This window comes from Phaseolus vulgaris, chromosome 11 (assembly GCF_000499845.2).
Source record: "Phaseolus vulgaris cultivar G19833 chromosome 11, P. vulgaris v2.0, whole genome shotgun sequence".
In the NCBI taxonomy this organism is placed as follows: domain Eukaryota; kingdom Viridiplantae; phylum Streptophyta; class Magnoliopsida; order Fabales; family Fabaceae; genus Phaseolus; species Phaseolus vulgaris.
Genome location: NC_023749.2, coordinates 10,704,625 through 10,717,150, shown reverse-complemented (window position 1 = coordinate 10,717,150; position 12,526 = coordinate 10,704,625).

Genomic DNA, 12,526 nt, shown 5'->3' with positions numbered 1-12,526 from the left:
TCTATTTCTGGGACCTTTCAGCTTTCTCATTTTAGCTCAAATCATTGTCCTTTACTCCAAATCTTCAATTCTCCCTAGAAACCTGCAATTAACACCAAATTTTGGAATAAAATGCTCTTATTCAAAAAAAGATCATAAAAAATGTAAAAAGGTATAAATTCATAAATTAGGGATTATTTTATATGTAAATTAATAATAAATCCTCATAAGTGTCTATATTTTAATATGAAATATTATTGGAATTAGGCATTTATCAGGTACCCCTCTAATCCTCTTATGTTTAGGTTTATTATTATCATAGATGGTCATTTCTATTTCCCTACTTGCAATTGTTCTTAATTTTACAATCTCTATCCCCCATGCGATTTAATTCATTAAGGACCTCTTCCTCATCCCCTACAGATGTTATACCTATTTGTTTCCCATTTCCCACAATTGTATTGATTCTATTTTATCTATTGAATTCCATAAACGATTATTGTGCTAACAATTTCACTATTAAAAATATATTGATATAGAGTATGAATAGAAACTTGGTTGAGTTGCTCTTCTCAATTTGAGTTGTTTCCACACTAGTTAGAGCCTTCCAGTGTGGTTTCTTACTTAATTCCCCATGCAGTAGCCCCCTTCCGTGTTAGAAAACCTTTGAAGTTATTTGAGCTTCTTCGATTAGGTGCATCTTCCGAACAATAGGTTCGTCTCTATGATGTGTCGTCTGTACACGATCTTGCATTGCCCCCATTTCTTCTCCAACGAAGGCTTGACTGATTTGTGTTTCTCCTCTCAATTGACCAGAATCTTCGTTCGCACTTAATTTGAGGAGAACCTTGTCTTTTGTTAACTAAGGTTCATCCCCTCTTATACCTTTTTGGGTTTGGACAATAGTAGATGGTGCACTTTCGGCCAAAACATTATTGGGCCAGGTAGAAAATTTGTTGATTGCAGCAATGATATTACGTAGAGCGTTGATGACTTTTCGACGACAAGTGTATCGTGTTGTTAGAAGTAATAATTTGTCTGTAAGGATGGATATCGAATCCACAAGGAACAGTTAAATAATCAAGTAAAAGATTAACTAAATATAAAACAGAATAATAAAAGTTTGTTGGGATTTGTTATATTGGAAATGATTAACAAGAAAACAAGTCAAAAACTTGTTGCTTCAATTGGAAAAATAGGGATTGGGTTTCATCTTTCTCACTCTTTTGTATTTTGATTAGCTTGACAATATTGTGTACTTTGATTGATATTGATGCCCGTATAAAAATCATTTATATTGATTCATCGCATATAAAATTATTAAGATGCTTCCTAAATATCAATTCCTCGCATATTTATAAAAACAACTTATCCTAATGTGAATTTCAAATCTCTTTGGAGATAAGATTTTTGCTCTGTTCTCTTCCCTCTGAAGAGTTTCGGTGCGGCTAGGATTTGTATGGGTGGTTGTTCATTCTCCAGCTTGGTGGTGGACGGTGGCGCAGGGATCGTGGGTGCAGGTGGCGCGACGAATCTCCACGTCTGCATACAGGGTGTAATTTTTTCTTAAATATTTTTCTTTGTAAAGTTGTGTTAATATGCTTTTGGGATAGAGTTTCTTGAAGTGGTACTTTAAACTTTCTTCTTTGAACTTCTATTGCACACAAAAAGTTGACACCTTTTTCATGTAGCCAGTTCTAATTTGTGGTAAAGTCAAGATTTTTATCAAAAATTGTGATAAATTCAAGATTTTTATTAAAATTTGTAGTAAAGTCAAGATTTTCATCAAAATTTGTGGTAAAGTGAAGATTTTTATCAAGAAACGTGTGCGAGTGTTGTTGGTGGGGTGTCAAGGAATTGCATACAAAAAAATTTCCTCCTTTTTCATGTAGCCTGATCTAATTTGTAGTAAATTCAAGACTTTTATAAAGAAATGTGTGTGGGTGCTGCTGGCTTGCACACAACAAAAGTTGTCACCTTTTGTGTTTGCTTTGGTGCGACTGGTGTGCGGCAGTGGTGCGGCCAGTGGGACGATGGCGGTTGGGGTGGGTTGGTCGGAAGCTTGTTAGCCTTTGAGAATGGTTGAGGACACTACGGGTTTCCTCATCCCATAGGCTTATTTGATGGATCGAGAAGTATTTCCTAATAAGAAAGCATCTGTTGTGTCAGACCAAAGGAAGACTTTTGCTCAAGCTTTGGGAAATACATGTGGCATTCCTTATCCCAGCTACCTACTCCTTGTATTAAAGGAGGCATGGTTGTTGTCTTGGTTGATGAGGAAGATTACTTGGTTGGTCTTGAGAATTGTAAGACCCATCTACATGGTCAGATTATTCTATCTAAGGAGAATAAACCTTTCACACACATTGATTTAACTAAAAAGTTGCAACTTGTGTAGAAGGCTATTGGATCGTGGAGAGCAATCCCTCTTGGGAAGGGTTTTTATGAGTTTGAGTTCACTTCTTTAGAAGACATGCGGTGGGTTCTCGGGATGAGTTCATGGCAGTTATCTCTTTTCTTATAGCCTATTATTTTGTTTTTCTTTATTTTAAATTATTCGTTTTTGTTTATTTTTTAAAAATTTAGTTATGTTTTCTTTATTTAACATTTTTTGTTTTCTTTTATTTATTTATTTTAAAAAATATACTTATTTTTTTCTTTATTTAAAATTTTTCGTTTTACTTTTATTTTTAAAAAAATGTTATTTGCTTTTTTGTGCTAATTCTTACTTTAGTTATCTTATGATATATGATATTAAGAGAAAAATTTCTAGAGATCAATTGTAGTTAGATTTAGAAAATGAGAAGAACTCGGAAAAATAAAGTAAGAAAAGAGAAGAAAAGTAAGGACAAGTTAGAAAAGAACTTTCAACTATGTTTACCCCTCACATTGAGATAATTCAAGAAGAAATTAACATGGCTGAGGAAGGATATTAAACTAAGCAATAAGGAATAGAGAATGACAAGCAATAAGGAATTAGACTAAGCAAGCCAAGTAAGTGTGTGTGAATCTTAAATAATTTGAGAGTTTCATTGATGAATTGACAGTTGTGGTTACTTGATTGTTTATTTTATGTTACATCATAAAAGAGTATGAAAATGATTAAGACATTTGTATTAATTAGAAACTCAGGGCCAAATAGTTAACCTTTGTTTAAATTGATTATGTCTCTCTGCTAGCCCTTTTTGAGCAAAGAATATTTTTTTTCAATTATTATTGTACCCTGAACCTTAACTTATATTTTCCTACCTATATTAGCGTGTTTAAGAAAGGAGAACATAAATGCAACTTATATATAAAAAAAAATGAATTATTGGCTTTAGTTGTTTGAATAATTTAAGTTTAAATACTTTATTCGGTTGGGTTTATTTTTATTATCAGAAATTTGAAAAAAAAAATATACAAAAAAAAATTAAAAAAAAAATAAAAAAAGAAAAAAAGAAAATGGAGAAAAATATTAAAGTCAAAGAAATTGGTGATTAGATAACACATATGTAATGTATTTAGATTAGATTGTAAGTATATTCTTTTTATTTTAAGTGTGCATTTTTTTATCTAAAAAACTAATATACTTTTTTGGAAGCCCAACCTCATTATAACTCTACAGAAGACCTTAAGATTCATTTTTCTAATGTGATTCTGATATGAAGGTGAAATGAAAAGCAACTATGATTTGTTAGGATTCAATGAAAATTAAGAGAAACACCTACCTGTGAGAATATGAGAAGAAATTCCTTGATAAATTGTCATTTCATTGTTTCAGTTGTTATCTTGGAAGTCGATTGTATTTATATCTTGTTATATTTGAAGTTGGAAGCACCATAAGTTTCTAATTTAATATGTTGTTTAGTAAATAACGTTGTTTTCATATTTTAACTCAAATATGTTTTGTTTATATTCATTTACTTTGCTAGAGGACAAGTAATATTCTAGGTTGGGAGAGTTGATAAGTGTCATAATTCAATAATATTTCATACAAAAAGATACGCCCTTATGGACTTTAATTTATAAAATAGTTATAATTTAACCTCTAATTTAGGAATTTTAACCTTTTTACATATTTTTGGATTATAAGATGAATAAAAACGATGTATTCCCAATTTTGTGTTAATTACTCCAAGAATATGTTAATTAGTCCAAGACTGTGTTAATTACTCCAAGCTTTCTACGTCATACTCTCATTATATATGTCCAATATTTGTCAACATATAAACAAGACACTAAAATTCTCATTGAAAAAGTGTCATAGAAGATGAGGTTGTTGCTACCATGGAGATTAATAATACTTGGTTTGTCATCCATCTGCATAGTAGGAAAAAGCATATTAGCTACAAGTGGATTTTCAAGTTGAAATATAATTATGATGGCATTGTTTCCAAGCATAAAGCAATGCTAGTGGCACCTGGTTTTACATAACAATATGGATTGAATTTTAATAAATGTTTTTCCATCTTGCAAAGACAACTACCCTACAACTTCTATTCTCCTTAGTTGCCTCACATTAATGACATTTTGCTTAAATTGATATCAACAATGTCTTCCTCAATGGTGATCTTGAAGAAGATATTTTTATGCATATTCCTCAAGGATACAATCATCATTTTGCAATAACATCAACGACACTTCTTGTCTACAAATTAAACAAGTCAATCTATGGCCTAAAGCAAACCTCTAGAATCTGGTTAAACAAATTTAGTGTTAGTCTTATTTCTTATGGCTTGAAAAATTCAAAAAGTGACTATACTCTATTCACCAAAGGAATCAAATGCACCTGTGTAGTTGTTCTTGTCTATGTTGACGACATCATCATCACTAGTCTCGGTCCTCTTGAAATTACCAATATCATCAAAATCAGGTTACATGATAACTTCAAATTGAAGAATCTAAGAGACTTAAAATTCTTTCTTGGTTTGAAATTCTAGAAATCTCAAGCAGGTATTTTCATATGTCAGAGTCGTTATACTTTAGCTCTTATTGAATATTTTGGTGTGATGTCCTGCAAGCCCTCAATTATTTCTATGGAACCCAACTTAAAACTACATGCAAATTCTTGGACACCTCTACTTGATCCAGACACCTATAGAAGGCTTATTGGTAGGCTATTCTATCTCACTATTTCCAGACTGTATATTTGTTATACTATATATATGTTAAGCCAATTTATTTGTAATCTCTATTCTGAAGACCTTAGTGTAGATTACACCCTTCTTCGTTATTTAAAACACATTGTTGATCATGGTATTCTTTCCAAATCTAGTTCTCGCAAGAAAATACATGTCTATGTTGATTCTGATTAAGGATCATGTATTGATAGTAAAAGATTCACGACTTGTTTTTGTACCTTCTTAGGGGATTCTTTAATTTCTTGGAAAGGAAAAAGATTGCACAATGTTAGCAAATCTTTAGTTGAGGTTGAATATAGGTTGTTGACTTTTGTTTTTGCAAAAATCATTTGGTTAAGAAATTTGTTAGTTGAATTCAATACTTCAACCTCTTGTGGTTTTTTATTGTGATAACAAAGTTGTGATTCATATTGCTATTAATCCTACTTATTATGAAAAAATCAAGCATTTTGAGATTGAGTTGCACTACATCTAGGAACAGGTTGACAACAGGCACACTCAAACTATTTTATGAAAGAAAACATCATCAATTGATTGACATCTTTACAAAACTCTTACCAAAAATGCTTGCCTTAATATCATTACCAGGATATGAATCAAAAATATTTTTCTTCCATCTTAAAGAAGAGATTATTGTGTGTTTTTGTTCAATTATAGAACTTTGATAAAACTTTGATGTATATCAATTTTATGGAATACTCTATTTTCTTAATAATGAGATTAGTTTTTTTTCTTTATTATTTCCATGTTCTTAAATCAAAATATATAATATGATCTTCGTGATGTACACATGTAACATTAATTTTAAAGGTTAGTTGTAAAAAAAACATTAGAAACAAAACAGAATACTATATCTTAAAATAACTATATTAAATAAAAGATACAAAGTTCATCTAATCATAATTTTACAATAAAATTAGCACAAATATATAGAAAAAAAATTATCATAGTAAATTCTTTGAAGCTTCAAACTTATTTTTCGATGTTTACTCTTAAGGAAAAGGCCAATAATATCCTAAAAATAGCGTAAGTAAAAGAAGATTTTGTTTTGCTAGCATATTCTACCTTCAATGGACTGCACACAATTTTTTAGCAATTGAAAATGTGTCATTTCCTAATTTAATTATCCTAAGTTAATTAGATATAATGAATTGTCCTAATCTAATTATTGACTCCTTTCACAAACACGGTAATATTTGAGTAGATCAATCTCTACTTTCGTGGATATAAAACCTAATCAAATTCATTGGTAATGAAAAATTCCAAAAGGCTTTAACCAATTTCAATTGTTAAATTTATGAGTTTTTTAATGTCAAATAGTCTTCTTCCATTAACATATTAGATCATATCAGTAAAAAAAAAAAACAAGCTCTTTACCTAAAAAAAAAACTTTTAAAGTTGAAAAAAAAAATCCAACATTAACATGCAAATTCAAAAATAAATCGTTAGTTCCTCTTTCGAATCTCCTAGTTCCTAGAAACAAGAAATTACTCATTCACGATGAGTTTACAATCCCAAACCATGATATTACTCATGAAAATAATTCCAAAAAGATTAAAAGAGTAATAGTAAAAATTGTAGGAAAAATTCTAAAATCTTAAATTATCTAGCGATTTTAAAAAAAAAATTGAGATGGACAAAAGAAAAAAAAAAGACAAAGGATATGAGAAGAAATATTAAACAAAACATAAAATCTGAATATATACGAGCAGTATATTCATTATAGGTCTAGCTAAAGGGACAATGTAAAACATATAATAAATAAAGACTAGAATAAAAAAAATAAAATAAAGGCTAGACATATGTACAAAGAGAATTAGCTAAGAATTAGAAAAGACAAAATTAATATTAGCTTCCTTCTAACAGTTTTATATCCATATATGTATCAGTCGAGGCTGAGTGAGCCAATTCCTCGGTCCCGTTGACCGACCGACCAGGTGATCAACCACACTAAAGAACAAATTGACAATGACAAGTAAAGAAACATTCTATAAATATGGGTCACACCCCTTGAAATCAGCTAACACTGGTTTATTGAAGATATGCTCTAGATTTACCTTCCTACAAATCTGGGTGACACCCCGAGGAATCACCTAATACTAATTTATTGAAGATATTCGCTAGATATGACCCATCAATCAAATAGCTCAATATCAAACTCTATAAATAAGCTTTCTACGAAAGATTAAGGTATGTTTTTATAGGGTTTACAATATACACTCTCAATACAAGTATTTACTTGATCGTTTGAGAACTTTCTGCAAATTTACTCGGTTGAGCGCTAAGGAGCTAAAGAGAGAAAGTATTGAGGACGGAAGGAGTGAAGGAACAGAGGAACTTGAGTACAAAGGAGTATTACCGAACGACCGACACCAACAACAATAATTATAACTAATATCAGATATTATCTATGCCCACTTTATCTATACAAGTACAATATCCTTTGTTATTTTGTTAAATTTTCATAATTTCCTTCATCATGCTTTCCCTTTCGTTCTTAATCTCTATTTCTCTTTATTTAATTTTATTTATAAACTCCACTTAAATTTAGAAAAATTAATTAAGTAATTTTGTTGTATGTATAGGGGTCCACATTTGAAGATTAAAATGAAACATGATAAGATGAATTTCGTTACATTTTGTTCATTCTTCCTACTTTAATCCCATTTTTTATCATTGATTATATTTACGAAATTACTCTTTTATCCTTCGTTAACCTAAAACCTTATATATATGATTTAAGTTCTTCCAATTTTTTAGAATATATTATGAATTATTTGGAGAAGAAAGTTTGAGAAATGGTCGATGTTGCTAGCTAGTCACAGTCACTCTACTTGTCTTAATTACAACATCGCATGTGTCCTAATTTTTTTTGTTCGTTCCGTTCCTTACAAAATAATGCATCAAAACTGTAACCCAGATAAGGATAAGGGATTATTTACTTTCAGGACTTTTTCTTCTCTATTTTTCTTTTACAAAATAAGAACTTAATAAACTAAATACTTTCCCTGTGTCATAAATATTAAAAGGTATATTTTTTATAAGTTTAGATCATTGTGTAAAATTACGTAAATTAATCTAATAAGAAAACTTAAAACATGTATCTAAAGACTTTTGTTTGGTCACCAAAATCATATTTTTTGACAAAAAAATTAAAGTGTTTTCGGTCTCTAAACAAAATGTACCTAGCAAATTTGGAGAAAATATATAAAGTGCATATACTTTCCACTAATCAAATCAAATTTCTGTAAATTCAATTTTTAATCCACATATTTGAAAGAGGGATGCTACTTTTTGATAATCTCATAAAAATTAGAATCAATTTATATATTATCTTATTGATTCTAAATAATATAATTATAAAATTATTTTTTTCACTAATCCTTCATAAAATATGACTTTTTAAGGAGTGATTGTTGTTATATATTCAATATTCTCACATAAGTTAGGATAAGTTAGGAGTCGAACGCAATGATACACTTTAAATACATATTTTTTTATTAATTTTAAAATATTTTTTAAAAAAAAAATTATGATGAAATTTAAACTTCAAAACAAACAATGCCTTCCATTAATTTTAAAATATTTTATATAAACAAAATTGTAAAGAGGCTTCAAACTTTAAAAGTGACCAAACCTAATAATTAATAACTCATTCTAATAATTTTATCTCAAAAGAATGATTGTGAAAAATATCTTTTTTCTTCATATAAAACTCATTTTAAAAAGACATTTTGATATGCTTCCATCTAAACTCTAGACCTCCTTTCAAAATTTGTGTTTTCAGCAAACATTCGCACTTGCAATAAAAGCAAAATGCATTGAAAACTTATAACAACTCACTAATAAGATTATTTTTATTTTTATCAATAAAAAATTAATAAAATTAAAATAACATATCTCAGAAATTTCTCAACTCTTATACAATCACACTTAGTTTAAGAATTAAGAATAGCATTACATGCTATCTAAAACTATACTTAAAGTTCAAAAAAAATCCTAAGCTTTTTAGTGAAACTCCCACTGCCATAGATAAGTGGATTATGCATCAAAACAATAAGATTAATAAATATGGTGGATGTTTTAAAAAAACTTGTTTTCTTTCTAGAAGAACATGGAACGTATATTATAAAATAATTAAACTTACTAACGTAACATGATGGTGAGATTTAAATTTAAAATTTTAATTTTATACCCTATATCTTAAGAATACAAACACGTTTCAATACATAATTAATTAACTTTTAAATTATAAAAATAGAATAAAAAGTAGAAAAGTATAGGTTTTATAAAACTTTAGAGCGAAACTTGCAAAAGAAGCTTTAAATATTATGAGATTTATTTAAAATAAAATAAAATTTTATATAAAAAATTATAAGACTTTTACTTTGGAAATATAAGCTCATCATAATGTATAGCATAGTTGTATACAAACACATATTTTATTTAAAAATTGAAAGTCTAATATAACCAGATTTAATGTAGTGAAATAGATTAATTAAAAAAAAGCATTTAATCTATTTAATAAGAAAATTTGAAACAATGAGCTAATGTGACGTGCCTGTTGGGCCTTATATACCATATGCTTTAATATTTGGTTAGATTAGAAACTATTTAAAGACTGGTAGTGACCAAAGTCCTCTTCTTTAGAAAAAAAAAAACTAAAGCCTTTTTTGTTTTAAAAGAAATACCAAGCAAATGTGGAGAAAGAATATATAAGTGTATATTGTCTTTATTGTTGTCCCTTTAAAATAAATATATATTGATATTTATAATTATTAGTAAAAACAAAAAAGTATTGTCAGAAAACAAAAATGTTTGTAACAAATAAATTTTATTTTATTTTAGTTCATATATCTGAAACCCGTAAATAATTTATAAGACATAACTTTATTCTATAATTAAATTTTAGATTTTAGTAGATTTGTACAATGAAAGGCTTTTTATTTGCGACATATTATGAAGACACAAGTGTTTCATTTGTTAACACTGTGTTGTCTACGTCTAATAAGTAATGTGTTTGCTTAGATGATGCACATATAATCTTAAGCTAACATAATATTTTTATGAATATGTTTATTTTATGGCTTCTTACGTTTGACCATTAAGATTTGCAATATGTGCATGCTTTGTCAATCCTAAAAAAGTCTATCTTTTACATACGATTGTGTTTTACAAAAGTTCAAGTAAATACATTCTAATAAGGTTAGAGAGATATGAGTACCTCCAAGTATAATGATGTTTAAAAAAGAAAAAAAAAACATTTAATGAATGCATGAAGTGCATTTAACCCTTCCATCTTATGTTTTACCTGTTTTTCAAGATTGGTATCAAAGTCTAGCCTCTAAAGGGTTGAGCACCTTCCTTGACTATAGAAAAAGATCCAAGTGGTAGACATGGAACCATATTTGCTAGCAAAAGGAACTTCCTTCTCTAGGCCTCCTATGTTTTTGGGAGAAGACTTTCCTTCCTCAAAAGACAAGATGGAAATGTATTGAAGTCCACATATTATCAACTGTGACAAATTATCACCTATGGTTCTTATTTTCGTTTTATTTCAAAAACTCTTCTTTTGCTACACAATTTTACATTTTATTTTAAAAATTTAATTCGTTTAATATCTCCCAAATTCACTCAAATTCTTTTGGTTACTCTATTTTAATATTTATGCACTTAAAATTTCTTCCTCAAAATTTGACAATGAAGAAACTAAAATGTATGTGCTCTTTACACTAAGTTTATAATAATATCATATTTTTTTCTATATTTTTTATAAAAATTATTCAAATATTAGGAGAATATGGATACAGATGCAAGTACGAGTACAATTGCTACTCGAAAGGGATGGAGATACATCACAAATTTCATACTCAACGAAAATGAGGACCAAGATGACTTTTAAATTTGATTTTGAAACTAGGACGAGTGTAGTGAAATTCGCATCGCTCAATCTTTTTGTCATCCCTAATTCAAACATCCTTTCAAAAATTGAGTTTTATTGGTGTCGTTATCACAATTGACAAATTAAAATTAAACAATATTTTTAATATCTTATTATCTTTGAAAACCTCTTTTTCTTAAAGCTTTTATATGTAAAAAAGTTATTTGACACGTTCTTTCAAAATTTTATTTGACACAATATGTTTTTTCAATAAAAATAAAAGCCTAAAATAACTAATTTTAGTTAAACATGACTAAAAGAGATAAAAATATTTATTTGGATAATTTGATGACTTAATCTTACTTAATCTAACTTACTAAATTGATTTAAAGTTTATTTATGATTGAGTAAAACTTAACTCAATCTATTTTATAGAAGGTGATATATTTGTCCATTGAAATTGAGACTCAATACAATCTGAATACAATTATTAAATAATATTAATACTTAACTACACATTTTACTACCAAAATTTGTTCATAACATGAACTTTACTACTAATTTTTTTAACATATTGCACTATGGTGAGATAAAAATTAAATAAATTTTACCATTTCGTCAATTGCAAGGCAACAATACTTACATGGTAAATAATGGTTTTTTTTTATTAGTATGGGTTTTTTTTTTTATCAAAATGGAGTCGTTTTTACGAGGTTAGGAAAATCGTGTCACCTTGACATGACTTCACTTTAAAAACCAAAAAAAAAATTAGTTTCTAAAATGATCTATAATTTAGTCATTATAGCAACTAATTATTTTTTGTCTCTAAAACTTGGTTTCTATTTCATGATTTTCTTGTAGTGAAATAATCAAAATCTTGAAGAAAAAATATTAAAACTAACAAGAACTAAAATTACATTTGGAATAATCTCTCACAAAACTATTTTTTCTTAAAGTTTAAATTAACTTATGTTCTTTTATAAAAATAAATCTGTGAAAAGTAATTCTTAAATTATTTTACATCAGAACCACTTTTTTTTTAAGAGATAACAAACAGGCCATTAATTTTAAATAATTGAATTCACAGTGTTCTTGAACTGAAGCAGCACAAGTGGCTTCTTCTATGTCTAGTTTGATCATCCTTGTCTTATTTAAACTTTACCTCATCTTCCCCACTCACTTGTATTTAAATTATAATGTCTGTGGATAAGATAAGTGAATGACAAAGACAAATTCACCAATGGCAGCAGTTAGTGAATGTTACCCTGGTTTTGTCAAAATAAACCTAAGTCCTATCAATGGGGAGCATATGTTTACAACTGAGAGCCACAGAATGTAAAATTTCAATCAGTGGTCCCTCCCTTAAGGCTGTCTCAAGTACTTTGGTACAACACCACCAAACAAGACACCAAGAGTTCTGCCACAGCTTAACACCAATATGGAAATGTGGTCCATGATGCTCAAAACTAACAAATGTCAGACATTACGTTACTTTACTACTGCTAAAATCCTGTGCTTCAGTAATGACACCAAAATGTTGTTT